This window comes from Mastomys coucha, unplaced genomic scaffold (genome assembly GCF_008632895.1).
Source record: "Mastomys coucha isolate ucsf_1 unplaced genomic scaffold, UCSF_Mcou_1 pScaffold3, whole genome shotgun sequence".
Taxonomy (NCBI): Eukaryota; Metazoa; Chordata; class Mammalia; order Rodentia; family Muridae; genus Mastomys; species Mastomys coucha.
The window spans coordinates 227989-241625 of record NW_022196909.1 but is presented as its reverse complement, the minus strand read 5'-3'; the positions used below and the strand labels follow the sequence as shown (position 1 = coordinate 241625).

General features: G+C 41.8%; 1 protein-coding gene across 4 annotated transcripts in view; it reads left to right on the top strand.

The window, feature by feature from the left end:
* The window catches only part of Dse (dermatan sulfate epimerase), a 62900-nt gene that overhangs the window by 26131 nt on the left and 23132 nt on the right, over positions 1 to 13637 (top strand). The gene's annotated exons all lie outside the window — the stretch shown is intronic.

Here is a 13637-nt window from a genome sequence, read left to right as displayed (position 1 = left end):
AAAAGATAAGGTTGAATGGACTAAACGTAGACCTCTGTATGTATTATCTGGTAGGCCTGGAGAGGACTGGTTTTAAATGTAGTGATTCTGTGGTGAGCGTATATTACATGAAATGCATCTTAGTGTCGCGAAGGCAAAGAGTAGCAATTTGCAGCCCTCTGGTAACTGTCTGGCATCTTTTAATGGAAAGGATTATGGAAGACCTGACATTAAAGCATTATCAGAGCTGAATTTCTAAAATGACTGTTACATAATGTTGTTATTCTGAAGCTTAGGATAGTTTAGGCTGAAAAGAACTTTTCATGTGGCTTGTCCCAAACACTACACACTTGGCCATATGTGTCATATTTTCTGACCTGGACTCACATTTATAAGATCGAATTGCAGTTCTGAAGCCAAGAAAGAAAATAAACTATGTATGAAAACATGCCTGATATTTAAGCAGCAAGCTGACATTATCAAATGTTATGGTAACTTAATAGTATACTAGCTAGGGAAAAAAAATCGCCCTTTGTGTTTACTCTTTTGTAGCTTTTTCGTTTTACACAGTTAAGTAGATTTTGATTGATGAAGATGTTCATGAAAAATCCCAGAGAAACAGTTATTGTAAAAAGCCAGCTTCATCCCACAAGAGACTGGGATTAAAAATGTCTTTGCAATGGAATTTTTAAAGCACAAATATAAGACTGTTAGGAAAATTGTACAAGGCCAGTAATTAGTATACACATTTTGTTGTGTGTATTTAGTGAGTGAACATTGTCACTAGGATTAAATATCTTCTCTAATAAAAGAAGGAAAATAAATAATTTCAAGTAAAAATGTTAACATTTTGCTGGGCAGAGGTTACACACGCCTTTAATCCCAGCACTTGGGAGGCAGAGGCAGGCAGATTTCTGAGTTTGAGGCTAGCCTGGTCTACAGAGTGAGTTCCAGGACAGCCAGGGCTACACAGAGAAACCCTGTCTCGAAAAACAAAAAGACAAAAAACAAAACAAAGCAAAAAGTTAACATTAACATAGTCTTTGTAATAACAGATTTACCAATCCCTAGGGGTGAGAAGAAATTGTCTAACTAACTGTACTGTTACCAATGGCCAAAAGCCAACCTGTCACTTAGTAGGACTGCTTTCTCATGACCAGACTAAACTGGGGTTAGAAATTGAGAATGGGTCTTGATAGCCATGTTTTTGTTTTAGATAATTGAATCTTTTCTGTTGTGCTTTTGAATGCTCTTATAGAAATATTAATTACTTATAAACAGCCACATTCAAACTTAGATTCTCAAACATTCACCTAGGCCTCAGATTGAACATAATCATTTTATACAACTTAAAATTTTGTTAAATGTTTTTACATTCCAGGTACCTTTGCTTAAATTGCTCAGTTTAATCTAATTCTTCATTATATACAAAAAGTATACTGAGAGGATTGTCATTGCCTTAGGATATAGTGTGTTCGTATCCATTTTAGAAAAAAAAAAGAACTGGTTGTATTCATAAATCAATAATCAACATTATAGAGTTAAACTTCCCTACAGTGGCTTCATTTGTGGAATATATTTGCCATTTTCTTGAACATTTCTACTCTTTTTGAAAATGGCTAAGCTGTACTCACTCACTTAACTAACATTGTGAGCATCTACTGTATGTGGTGTACTGTGCTAGTGATGTGGATTCAAAGTTGAGGAGCTGCTCTATACCTGGGATGAAGACTCTTCCTATAATGGATACTTCTGTTCAGAGCTGAACATGAGGAATACACAGTTAAGGATTTTCATTCATGACTTACTTGAATAGCAGTGGAAAGGAACCAACTCGGGAGTTATTCTGCCGGTGCCTTGAATCCAGACCCCTATGTAGGCTGTATCACTTCAGATGAATTTCTCAGTTTGAGCTTTAGCATCCCTGGTGTACAGCAGTAGTGTGTCTCCGTCACAGAGTCACTTAGTAGTGAGCTAACCGGTGCATAGTATTCTACTCTCAAAGTTCTTCTCATAAACTAAGGCCTCAACAAAGAATAATGCCAGGTGGCGATAATTATTTATTGCCTCTGCGATCTTTACCTAGGACATTGACCCTAATTGGTTTATAATTGTTATTTATAGATTTTTGAGAAGGAAATAGTTCTGTTCAGAGATATTTATTGTTTGTTTTTTTCCAGATTGTTCTCAGAGCTAGACCATTTGTATTTCTCAGAAAGCTTGCTGATGACAATGTTCCTTGAAAACTTGCACTGTTTGTTGTCATCCATGACCCTCCTCATGTGTACAGGGATCTAGTGGTGAGGTTGTCACGAAGGCTTGGGAGGAAGTAATAATGACACTTTTTTGTTTGATGTTAAAACTGGATTTCTTTTCTCCTTACTGTGGCAAAATACGTGGCAAGCAGTGACTGGAAAGAAGGACTTAATTGACTCTCAGTTTCAGGATGTGGTTCATCATGATGAGGATGGTCATGGTGCATCCAAAATGATGGTTACCCATGGTCAACAAGCTTTTTCTTTTTTATGAATTCTAAGACCAGAATGGTGCCACCACTACTTTTGGGGCAGGCCATCCTATGGTAGTCTACTAATCAAGATAAGCCCTCCCAACAGGCTCAGAGGCTCATCTCATTGATCCTGTCAAACTGACAATATCATATGTACTGAATTTCATTGGATGTTAGTAAATAAAGAGATTTAATGGTTCACATATATAGATTTACTTAAGAATTTCAGCCATGCCAGGCATAGTGACCTACGCCTTTAGTAATAGTACTAGGAAGTCATAGGCAGGCAGATATCTGAGACTGAAGCTAACCTGTTCTTCAGATTGAGTTCTGTGACAGCCAAAAATACACATAAAAACCCTGTTTTCAAAAGAGGAAGGAAGGAAGGAAGGAAGGAAAGAAAGAAAAAAGAGAAAGAAAAGAAAAAAAAGAAAAGAATTCAGCCACTGTGAAATAAAAGTTCAATTGAAAATGTTATTTAACTGTACTGTTTATACCAAATACACCATGGAGTAGAAAGGAAATCTGAAAGATTGTCGACAGTAGGGTGGCTGAGAAATATGTATGATAATAATTGTATAGGTCTCTAACCACTACAGAAAGATGAGGCTTCTTTGTGTACTCCATCTCCGCGTGTGGAGGCACCCACATCCCTGTGTACTCCATCTCCGCGCGTGGAGGCACCCACGTCCCTGTATACTCCGTCTCCGCGCGTGGAGGCGCCCACGTCCCTGTATACTCCATCTCTGCGCGTGGGGGCACCCACGTCCCTGTGTACTCCATCTCCGCATGTGGAGGCGCCCACATCCCTGTGTACTCCATCTCCGCGTGTGGAGGCACCCACATCCCTGTGTACTCCGTCTCCGCGTGTGGAGGCACCCACGTCCCTGTATACTCCGTCTCCGCGCGTGGAGGCGCCCACGTCCCTGTATACTCCATCTCCGCGCGTGGAGGCGCCCACATCCTTGTGTACTCCATCTCCACATGTGGAGGCGCCCACATCCTTGTATACTCCATCTCCGCGCGTGGAGGCGCCCACATCCCTGTGTACTCCATCTCCGCGCGTGGGGGCGCCCACATCCCTGTGTACTCCATCTCCGCGTGTGGAGGCACCCACATCCTTATATACTCCATCTCCGCGTGTGGAGGCGCCCACATCCTTGTATACTCCATCTCCGCGTGTGGAGGCGCCCACATCCTTATATACTCCATCTCCGCGTGTGGAGGCGCCCACATCCTTATATACTCCATCTCCGCGTGTGGAGGCGCCCACATCCTTGTGTACTCTATCTCCGTGCGTGGAGGCGCCCACATCCTTTCCACAAAGCCTCTCCTGTCTTGTTTTTGTTAATGCTAAGGTTGTGCATTGCTTACTTTGTAGATACAATTAAAAATGTGTTGTTCTTTTCACCCACACCTTTAAGATGGCTTATACGTCAGCCACATTTCCACCAAGCCTGATGGCCTGAATTCAGTCTCTGAGACCCACATGGCTAAAGGAGAGAACAGATTTTCACAAGTTATCCTTTGACCTTCACATGTGTGCTGTGGCATGAATACATACATGCATACACACAAACTAAATACTATTTAAAAAGTCATAGCAGTTACTGTACATAAGCAGAGTAATATTTTTTTCAGCAAGAGTTTAAAATTTCAAGCCAGGAAAATATTAGTCTAAAAAAAGTGTTTCATAGATTTTAAACAGAATCCCCTAAAAATCAGGTTAGTGATATTTTGGAGTCAGCACATATTATTCTGTTTTTTTGTTTTTTTGTTTTTCCTTAAAAATTTCATAATGCCTTTTTATTTTCTTTTTTGTGTTTGCCTGTACTGTACCTTTACCTCTACAAACCATCACCAAATTTTAAGACACACAATACAAAATTCAAATAGAAAGTAGCTGAGGGGGCTGGAGAGATGGCTCAGTGGTAAAGAGCACTTGACTGCTCTTCCAAAGGTCCTGAGTTCAATTCCTGGCAACTCCTGGCAACTACATGGAGGCTGACAACCATCTGTAACGGGATCTGACGCCCTCTTCTGGTGTGTATGAAGACAGCAACAATGTACTCACATAAAATAAATAAATAAATCTTTAAAAAGAAAGAAAAAGAAAAGAAAGTAGCTGAGAAAGAGTTGGGAAATGGCTTGGGAGAGATTAGTGAGATTCACTAAAATGCATCACACACCATGACCACGAGTGAATCACATGTGGATGCTGAGATTAATTTATTTTTATTTATTTAGCAACAAAATGATAGGCTTCCTCAGTTTTGAAGTTTTCAGTGTCCATGAGAATAAAAATCAGGTCAGTTACTCAATAGAAGAACAATTATTCTTGGCCCAAAGATCACAAAGAACCTTCCAGATTTTCACAGAGACTCGGTACTTTTATAAACATCCTTCGGTGTGGGTGATGAAGTATGTTGATGCTTTTCACACAGTATTGGAGGAAGAACAGGGAGTGTGTTTGGCGTATGCATAGATTCTGTTAACGGAGCCTCTCTAAGCAAATTTCACTAAACCTGCGGAGATGAAGGAATACGGATGGAGGAGATAGATGCAGGATTTAGCCAACCATGTTCTCTCCTAGGCTGGTTGAATTCTTTAGTAGACTTTTTCTTATGTTAGGAAAATGATGAAATGGCAGCATGCTTGCCCGTCAGATTAGATGGATTGCTGTAAGCTTGATCTACTCAGCATTTGTATTTATTTGGTGATCTAGAACTCAGTTATTGGAGACCACTACTGTCTAGTTACAGCAGAAAAGTGTAAGCTTACCATGTCTCATTTAGTCAGACATGGAGATGAAAGCATTGTGAAGAGATTTAAGATTGTAATGGAAGGGATTTGCTCAAGCTGGAGTTGGTAGCTGGGAGGCATCCAGCGCGCATTGCCCAGTAGTGGGTTCGGGGACTCTCCTCTTAATTTGTGAACTCAGGAAGCATGCCTGACTCAGGGGTCTTTGGAATAGATCTGTGTCTTGTTTGTGTCCTGGTTCTGTTGTAATTAGCCCTGTGTCCTCTGGCAGATTTCATAGCTGTTGTAAACATTGTTTTTTACATCTGTGAAATTGGATGAAGCTTTCCCTCAATGAGGTTCTGAGGATGGAACAAGGTGATGCTCAGAAAGCTCTTAAGATTATATAGTTGTGCCGGGCGGTGGTGGCGCACGCCTTTAATACCAGCACTTGGGAGGCAGAGATAGGAGGATTTCTGAGTTCGAGGCCATCCTGGTCTACAGAGTGAGTTCCAGGATAGCCAGGGCTACACAGAGAAACCCTGTCTCGAAAAACCAAAAAAAAAAAAAAAAAAAAAAGTTATATAGTTGTCACATAGTTTTATTAAAACTTCACAGAAAGAGGCAAAGATAGCAAGATTGTCAAGTCTTGGGTGTATAGTACTCCTTTTAGCTACTCTAGTGCTCTGGAGTTGTGTTTCTGAGAAGTATTTGTAGTGAGTCACTCTTTCTCCCTTTCCTTATATTATGTTTCTGCCTTATAATGAGACAGAAAATAAATCACAGAGGAAAGAAATGACTTCCCTCTTGTGTCAGAGCCAGTAGGCTACAGGAAATCCAGAGAACTAGTGAAGGAAAGAATACAAGTTGAACAGAAATCTAATTGTCTTTTTTTTCTCTGCAGCCGATTATTAAATCCTTACATATGGCTTGCAAGCTTGTGAAACCCTAAGGTGTGTTTGTAAAATAATATAAAGCAGCAAGAGAAAGAGGTTAAAAAAAAAAAAGTCTCCATCACACTGGAATGGACCATTCAGTTTTGTTGTTTGATGGACCAAGATGAGCCTCGAGGCCTGTCTCAGCCTTGCCTGCGGGCCTCCAAAGGCTGTTCCCAAGATGAGCCGCGAGGCCTGTCTCAGCCTTGCCTGCGGGCCTCCAAAGGCTGTTCCCAAGATGAGCTGCTTCTCCAGCTTTTTGCTTTTCTAAACTGGAAGCTAATGTTGAGAATAAAGGAGGAAGTAGCTGGGCCCCAACACACGGAGCCACAGGGCACTGTGAGTGACCTTCCAGTGAGAGAGGCAGGGAGGCTTGTAGAGCAGACACCTGGAATCAATTAAAGTGCACTCACTGGTCCTGGAAACAAAAGCTAGGCTGTCAGAAACCCAGCCTCCAGCTCTGGGTCTTTCTCATTCACCGTTCTCTACTCTTGCCCTCCCCCCTCACTCTTTCTACCACTCTTTCTTTCCTGTTCCTTACATTCTGTGACAGGTTCCTCATTTTGTGTAGATATAGATCCTTGAAAATAGATGGCTCTGAGCCTTAACACTGGACAGTCTCTACTATGCACAGAATCCCAAGCGGTAGGACCCTGCCCATTGATTGGGAAGTTCCTTCTCGACTGCCACTGAGTGAGCATGCTGCTGCCAAGCAGCATCGTTTCACATGGATCTGTGAGCAGGGCCTCACAGGCAGCTGCTCAGCTACCTTGAACTCTGCACTGTCTTCCATCTTTTTGCAAATGCTGGGGGTGGGGGTGGGGAGATAAAGCTGTTTCAATAATAATACTTTCTGCATATGTTTAAGATATTTGATGATTGCTAGAATCATACTCACTTGGAAAGAAATGCAAAGTGGGTTTTCTTTGTGGGATATGTTTGTACTTGTTACTTCAGTGCCCTTTGTTGTCTGTTTAAATGCAGTGTGGCCTTTCTGGATTGCCTCAGACCAGAAGCAGCCTCCTTTTTGTAGTGGAGTCTCTCACTTGGTGCTTACAGCATAGGTAACCTGTATATAGAGTTCTGCCTACTCTTTACATAGAAACATTTAAGGTGCATCTTTAAATGTTTTCTAACAAAAACTTGGCAAGCATGTTTGGATTTTACGCATTCCTCATTTTCCATCTCAAGGGAGGATGTTAATTGACAGGTACTGAGTCTGTCTGTAATGATGCTTCACAAAGATCTTTAATTTTCTATATTTTATAATCAGTTTTTAAACACTGGGTTTGTGTATTAGATGAAATAAGAACCCTGTTGTTGTGGCCTTACTCTCCCTGCATTCTTAGTAGTGCAAAATGAATAATTGTAATAGCTGCTGAGGCTGCTGAAGATACAAGTGTGCTTATTGGATCACTTGATAAGGATACAGATGTGCTTATTGTCTCTGTTGATGGTCATACAGATGTGCTTATTGTCTCTGTTGATGGTCATACAGATGTGCTTATGGTCTCTGTTGATGGTCATACAGATGTGCTTATGGTCTCTGTTGATGGTCATACGGATGTGCTTTTGGTCTCTGTTGATGGTCATACAGATGTGCTTATGGTCTCTGTTGATGGATGCAAATGTGCTCATTGGCTCTGTTGACAATGATACAGGTGTGCTTATGGGTTCTCTTGATAATGGTACAGATGTGTTTATTGAATCTGTTGATAAGGATATAGGTGTGTTCATTGGTTATTTTGGTAATGAATCTCTTGGCAAGCCAAATAGTTCATTTTGTCATAGGTAGCTTCAAAATGGCCTCAAACTCTTCAAGTTGTAAGGCTTAATCAATGAAGGGAACACATATTAATTAGACTTCACAGGCCGTCTCCCTCATCTTTCCTTGTCCTTCCAGTATGCTGGCTTTGAACAGCAGGAAGACACACAGTCTCTTACATAAGCCCCTGATTTAGAAAGCTTTTTTGTGTAATGATGGCCTGGCATGAGTGAATCAGGAAAGAGACACTTGTTTGGGGTTGTACTTTTCAGTCAAGGAGGGAAATGAATGCCACAGTTAAGATTCCAAGGGTGGGAAAGGATGTAACAAAGTATGATTCTTTCAGCATTTGGACCATCCTTTAGAAGACAGATGCTAGCTCCTTCCTATTGCTGACTTCCCAACTTGTGTAATAGACAAGACATGTAACAAGTGATTCTGGGGTCCACTGAAGTTTACATGGTAGATGGATGAAAGGGCTTGTGAAGAATGAGCTTGGGTTGCCAACAGTTATAGACCGCAGCTGGGTGAGACAGGAATGTAGGAGGGAGAGCTGGCTTCTGGGAGAAAGGATACTTCACTGTCTTACAAGTCTTTTTTACGACATTATCTGTTGCTTCTGTCCACTTGATCCGTCTCATTTGCGTGTATCACCACATAGGTAGATGACTACCAAACCCCCTCCCCCTGATATTACAAGGGCTCATGGGTATTTTAGATTGGATCTGGACTAAGCACTAAGGTTCACATGGTGGAGACACTTGACAGATAGCACTACTAGGAGTGGTGGGAACATTAGGAGGTAGGCCTAACTAGAGTTTGAGGAAATCTTAAAGGACACGTCATGAAAGACTATCCTGGAACCCCAGCTCCTTCCTCACTGCTTTCCACACTACATGGCATGAAAGTTATACTCTGCCATATAGTTTCTACCACAAAGTTCTCCCTCACCACAGGTCAAAACAGTGGGGCCAGTGACCGACTGTAAACTGAAACTATGAGCTAACTTTTTCCTTCAGGTGATTTTGTCAGGTATTTTATGATACTATAGAAGGCTTACAGACAGTTCAATCCTTGGTGAGTGTCTTGGTGTTTATTGTTTTTAGGGGCTCCTTCTACTCACAAATTCACTGTTTTCCACTCGGCACATCTGCATCACATCTGCATTTTGTTTGTTTGCATTTGCTTGTTTCTTTCCCCCTCTTCTTTCTTTACTCTCCTGAGTACAGTGTGTTGAGGCTGTTTTGTAGTTATTGAATGAAGGCAAGTACTTTAGGTTTAAAACAAACAAACAAACAAAAAGATCCTATTGTCATGTTCACCACAAAAACATGCTGATCCAGAATGAGCAGCTTTTCTGTCATCTTTTGTCTTTTTTTCAAGCATTTTGGGACTTGATTGTCTGACATTGTTTGACTCCCCTGGCACTGCTTGACCTGGCATCTTCAAGTCTGGGCCTAGCAATAAGTTGTCCGGTCCCAAGAGCCAGACTCTCCTACATCCTTCCAAGTCTCTCAGACTCTATAGCTGGAAATTACTGCTTCCTCCATGGTATGTCTCCAGCCCTGTATCTAGTCTACTGCAGTTGTCATGGCTGCTGCTTTTTAATTCAGCATATTGGGTTGTACAAGGAACCAGAGTACACATTTGGTTATTTGAACATGAGTGTATGTCCCAAGAGGAATTTCCTTCCAGAAACCCTACCCTGACAGTGCCTTTTCGATGCTCCATAGGATGTCTCACCTGAAGTGTAATTTTTGGTTTGTGTGTTATTCTCCATCATTGGCCTATACACTTGCTGAGGACCCTGAGAACCTAATAGAGTTTACCTACTACAGACACCACTAAGTAACCCTGAAGCAGAAGTGATTTTACTATGAGCACCTTGGTTTGCCAAGAGCAGAAATCCCGAGTCTTCCTCCAGCTGTGAATGTAATTCGGTGCCTTGTACACCATGGCTGCTCATACCCATTTGGTGTCACTTTCACTCTGAGGACTCACATGTCACCAGCCTTTGGTCTAGCCTGTCACCCTGTAATAACAGAGACACTGTACTGCACAGAGGTGATAGGATGGTCACGATTTGTGGATCTCTGTTTCTTCCCAGGGTCTCGGGTTTCTTTTCTTTCTAGTGATCTTTTCCCAGCCTGTTTTCTCTCTCTCCAGAACCCTTGAGCCTTGGAGTATATCATCCTATATTGTGTTCCCACTGTAGTGCTTTGGTGTGTTCACTTTGGTGTTTCACTTCCTCCCATCTATGCAGAGAGTGCTTAGTGGTGTTAGACAGTGGGCAGTTGTACACCATTGCAGGAAAGGACTAGTACTCCAGGGCCACACTGCCTGTTATCTAACAATCAGTTTGAGCTAGGCTCTAAACATTTGGCTTCTTCAGATCAGTTCCTAGTCCTAAGTTGGAGGTAAATATTACGTTTGTCTTATGTTGTCGCTCAGAGGATTTGTTGAGTTATTGAGACACTATTGTTATAAGTATGTTCTTCCCAATTGCAGTGACCAACCAAGTTGAAACATTCATACAGGAAGTGTTTTAAAAAAGGGCGACACGCACCAGAGAATAAAACCTTGGAAGAGTTTGGGGCTCCTACCCAGCAGTCTGAAGGAGAGTGAACAGTTTCTGTGGGCGGAAGCTGACCAGCCGACCAGTGGAAGATGTTCATGTTGGAATTGCACAGAGAGCTCTAGGGACCATGGGCCTGTGTGGAAAGCCCCAGGGGCTATGGATCTGTGTGGAGAGCTCTAGGGAATGTGGATCAATGTGGAAAGCCCCAGGCACTATGCGTGTCTGTGGAGGGCTCCAGAGACTGTGGGTTTCCTTTTATGTTTACTTTTTTTTTTGTCAACACAATTTCATTTTTTTTTACAATTTCATTTGTAATAAGTACATTTAATTATGTCATGTAAGTTAATCATCAATAAACTCAGTTTAAAGCAGTTTGCTAAGTATCAGACATAGAGAAATAGAAGCACAAATTATTCATCCGTCATGCCTAGGGTGGTTTGGTTTTAATAGAAGATTAAAAACTAATGAAGAGTATTAACGGAGATGACAATATCGTCAGCCAACTTCAAGCACAATGGGAAGACCCAAGAGGTGTTCAGCTGAGGCCTGAAGCATGGGGGAAGACTTTCTAGCTGGGGCAAGAACAAAATCATAAATCATCCAAGTGGTGGGAGGAGAGCCTTGTTGTACTGTCCCCCGCAAAAGCAACTGATGCCCAGCTGGCTGGCAGAGTGAGAAAGCAGGATACCTTTAAGGAACTGAGAAGGTACTGTAGGAAGGAGAGGCCAGCTGTGAGGTTCTGAGTCAGGGGCAGCTTGGACATTTTTCTCAAGAGCTCTGTGAGGTCAATAAAGGGTTTGACAGAACAGCAACATGCTCTGATATGTGTGCAGGTGACCTTTTCACTGTAAAATAAAAAGTCATCAAATTAACAATGTATATGGTGGCTATAATACAAGTCAAGAACTGAGAATCTCAGTCACAACTCCTCTCTCAGAGACACACACACACACACAGAGGGAGGGAGGGAGGGAGGGAGGGAGAGAGAGAGAGAGAGAGAGAGAGAGAGAGAGAGAGAGAGAGAGAGAGAAAGACAGACAGACAGACAGACAGACAATCATATCTTACCCTGCTTCCATCTAATTTAGCAAGAGTCTAGATATTACACGGAGTCTTTGCTTTGCTTTGGGGCATAAGATGTCTCATTGTTTTTTAGTTACATCTTGAACTTCTGAAGTGATTCTTGATTCTTCTGCCTTAGCCACTAAGTACCACCATTGCAAGTGTGTGCCACCACATCCGGCCTTAGTCTGTCTCTTCTGTACGTGTGTGTGTGTGTGTGTGTGCCACCACATCCGGCCTTAGTCTGTCCCTTCTCTGAGATGTAAGTGTGTGCGTGTGTGTGTGTGTGTGTGTGTGTGTGTGTGTGTGCGCGCGCCACCACATCCAGCCTTAGTCTGTCTCTTCTCTGAGATGTAAGTGTGTGTTGAGGAACATGCTGGAGACATAGGCTTAAGCTTTACAGAGAAGCCTTCTACTTCTGAGCTACACTCAGTCTAGTCTTTGCTCATTTAAGCTAAGCCTCCCCCTGCAGTTTGCTCTGCACCCCTTTCTTTTCTTTCCACTTTGTGGAAGAACTTGGACCTTCTGTCGTGCATATCTTCTCACAATCTGAATGTTGCTGGTTATACACACACACACACACACACACACACACACACACACACACGGTGGTTCAGTGAGTACCTCCACTAGATGCTGCAGCTTGATTGATTCAGTTCTGATCTCACAGATGCATGGGCTGTCTTTCATTCTGAAACAAAAATAGCTAGTGTTTTCTCACGTAGCAATTTGTGTTTTTAGGGTCTCTGCTCACTTATAGGAGCAGGTAGCAGAAATTGAGCCAGGATTAGGCCTTTGTAGTTCATCCAGATTAGAGCCTGGAAGGAGATGGTAGTTTCAACTATGCATTGACAGTTGCATCTGGGCCTGGAGTTGGGTAGACTGCATCAGCGAGCTTACAATACTCGAAGCTGTTGAATATTCTGAGCTTTAATGGGCCTGCAGACCCTAGAGAGATGTCAGGTCACAGCTCTCAGGCTTTGCTTTCACTACTTCATATTTGCTAGTGTGTGTATTCCAATTATTTGTGTGTGTTGGGGGGTGTTTTTACTTGCATACATACATACATACATACATACATACATACATACATATAGTTGTCACCAGGAGCAATTATGAAATTAAATATGCCTTTAAATACAATATGCATGATTTCTGGAGATGATGAAAAAAATGTTTAGAAGGAAAGTTCAAAGGTCAGATTTATTTAGAGTGGTTCTGCAGTAAGTCACTAGTGAGTAACAGCTGGAAGAATGAGAAGAAAAGTCAGGCACTGAAGCCACATGGGTACCCTCAGATCCTTTTCTGTAGCCGAAGGAAAAGAAGATATGTGGTCTCCACCTACAGGGAGTGTGGAGTCAGGGAAACCTATCAGATGGATTCCTGATGAGCTGGAGCATTGGGTGAGCGTATGTTAGTATATTCTGGATTCCCCAGCTGTGAATGCACTATTACAAGGAAAACTCCAGAGAAAGGGAGAGAGAGGGATATATAAAACCCACAAGTCTAGCTAAGACCATATATTAACTCCAGTCCTGTGTGAAGTGTTCTGTGGGCGTGGTGATTGTTGTTGTTTTGTTTTCTTCATTGCTATAGACTGAACCCAGAGCCTTGAATTGGTCAGATCTTTAAAAACTGTGTGATGTTTATGAAGGCTTTACTCTGGTTGACGATCGATTTGGAGAAGACTCTAAGCCTGACTAAACCTAGTTTGACCCAGTTTGATGGCATGCCACATGGTCAGAGAAGAAGAGAGAACGGGATTTCATTTAACAAGGAGATCAATCAATCCTCTCAGTGCTACTAGATTTAAATATTAGGTATCTTTAGATTTACAACTTGGGAAATGTTTTTAAATGTGTTTTGAAGATAGTTTACAAATTTGATTCACAATTTCCTATCACTTTTATGCTTGTTTTTTCATAATATGAAATAACATAATCCAAAAATACTTTTTTATGATTCGCAAGGGAAAATTTTTGCTAGCCCTTTTCCTACGATATTATTAGTGATGGTAGGTAGGTAGGTAGATAGATAGATAGATAGATAGATAGATAGGTAGATAAATAG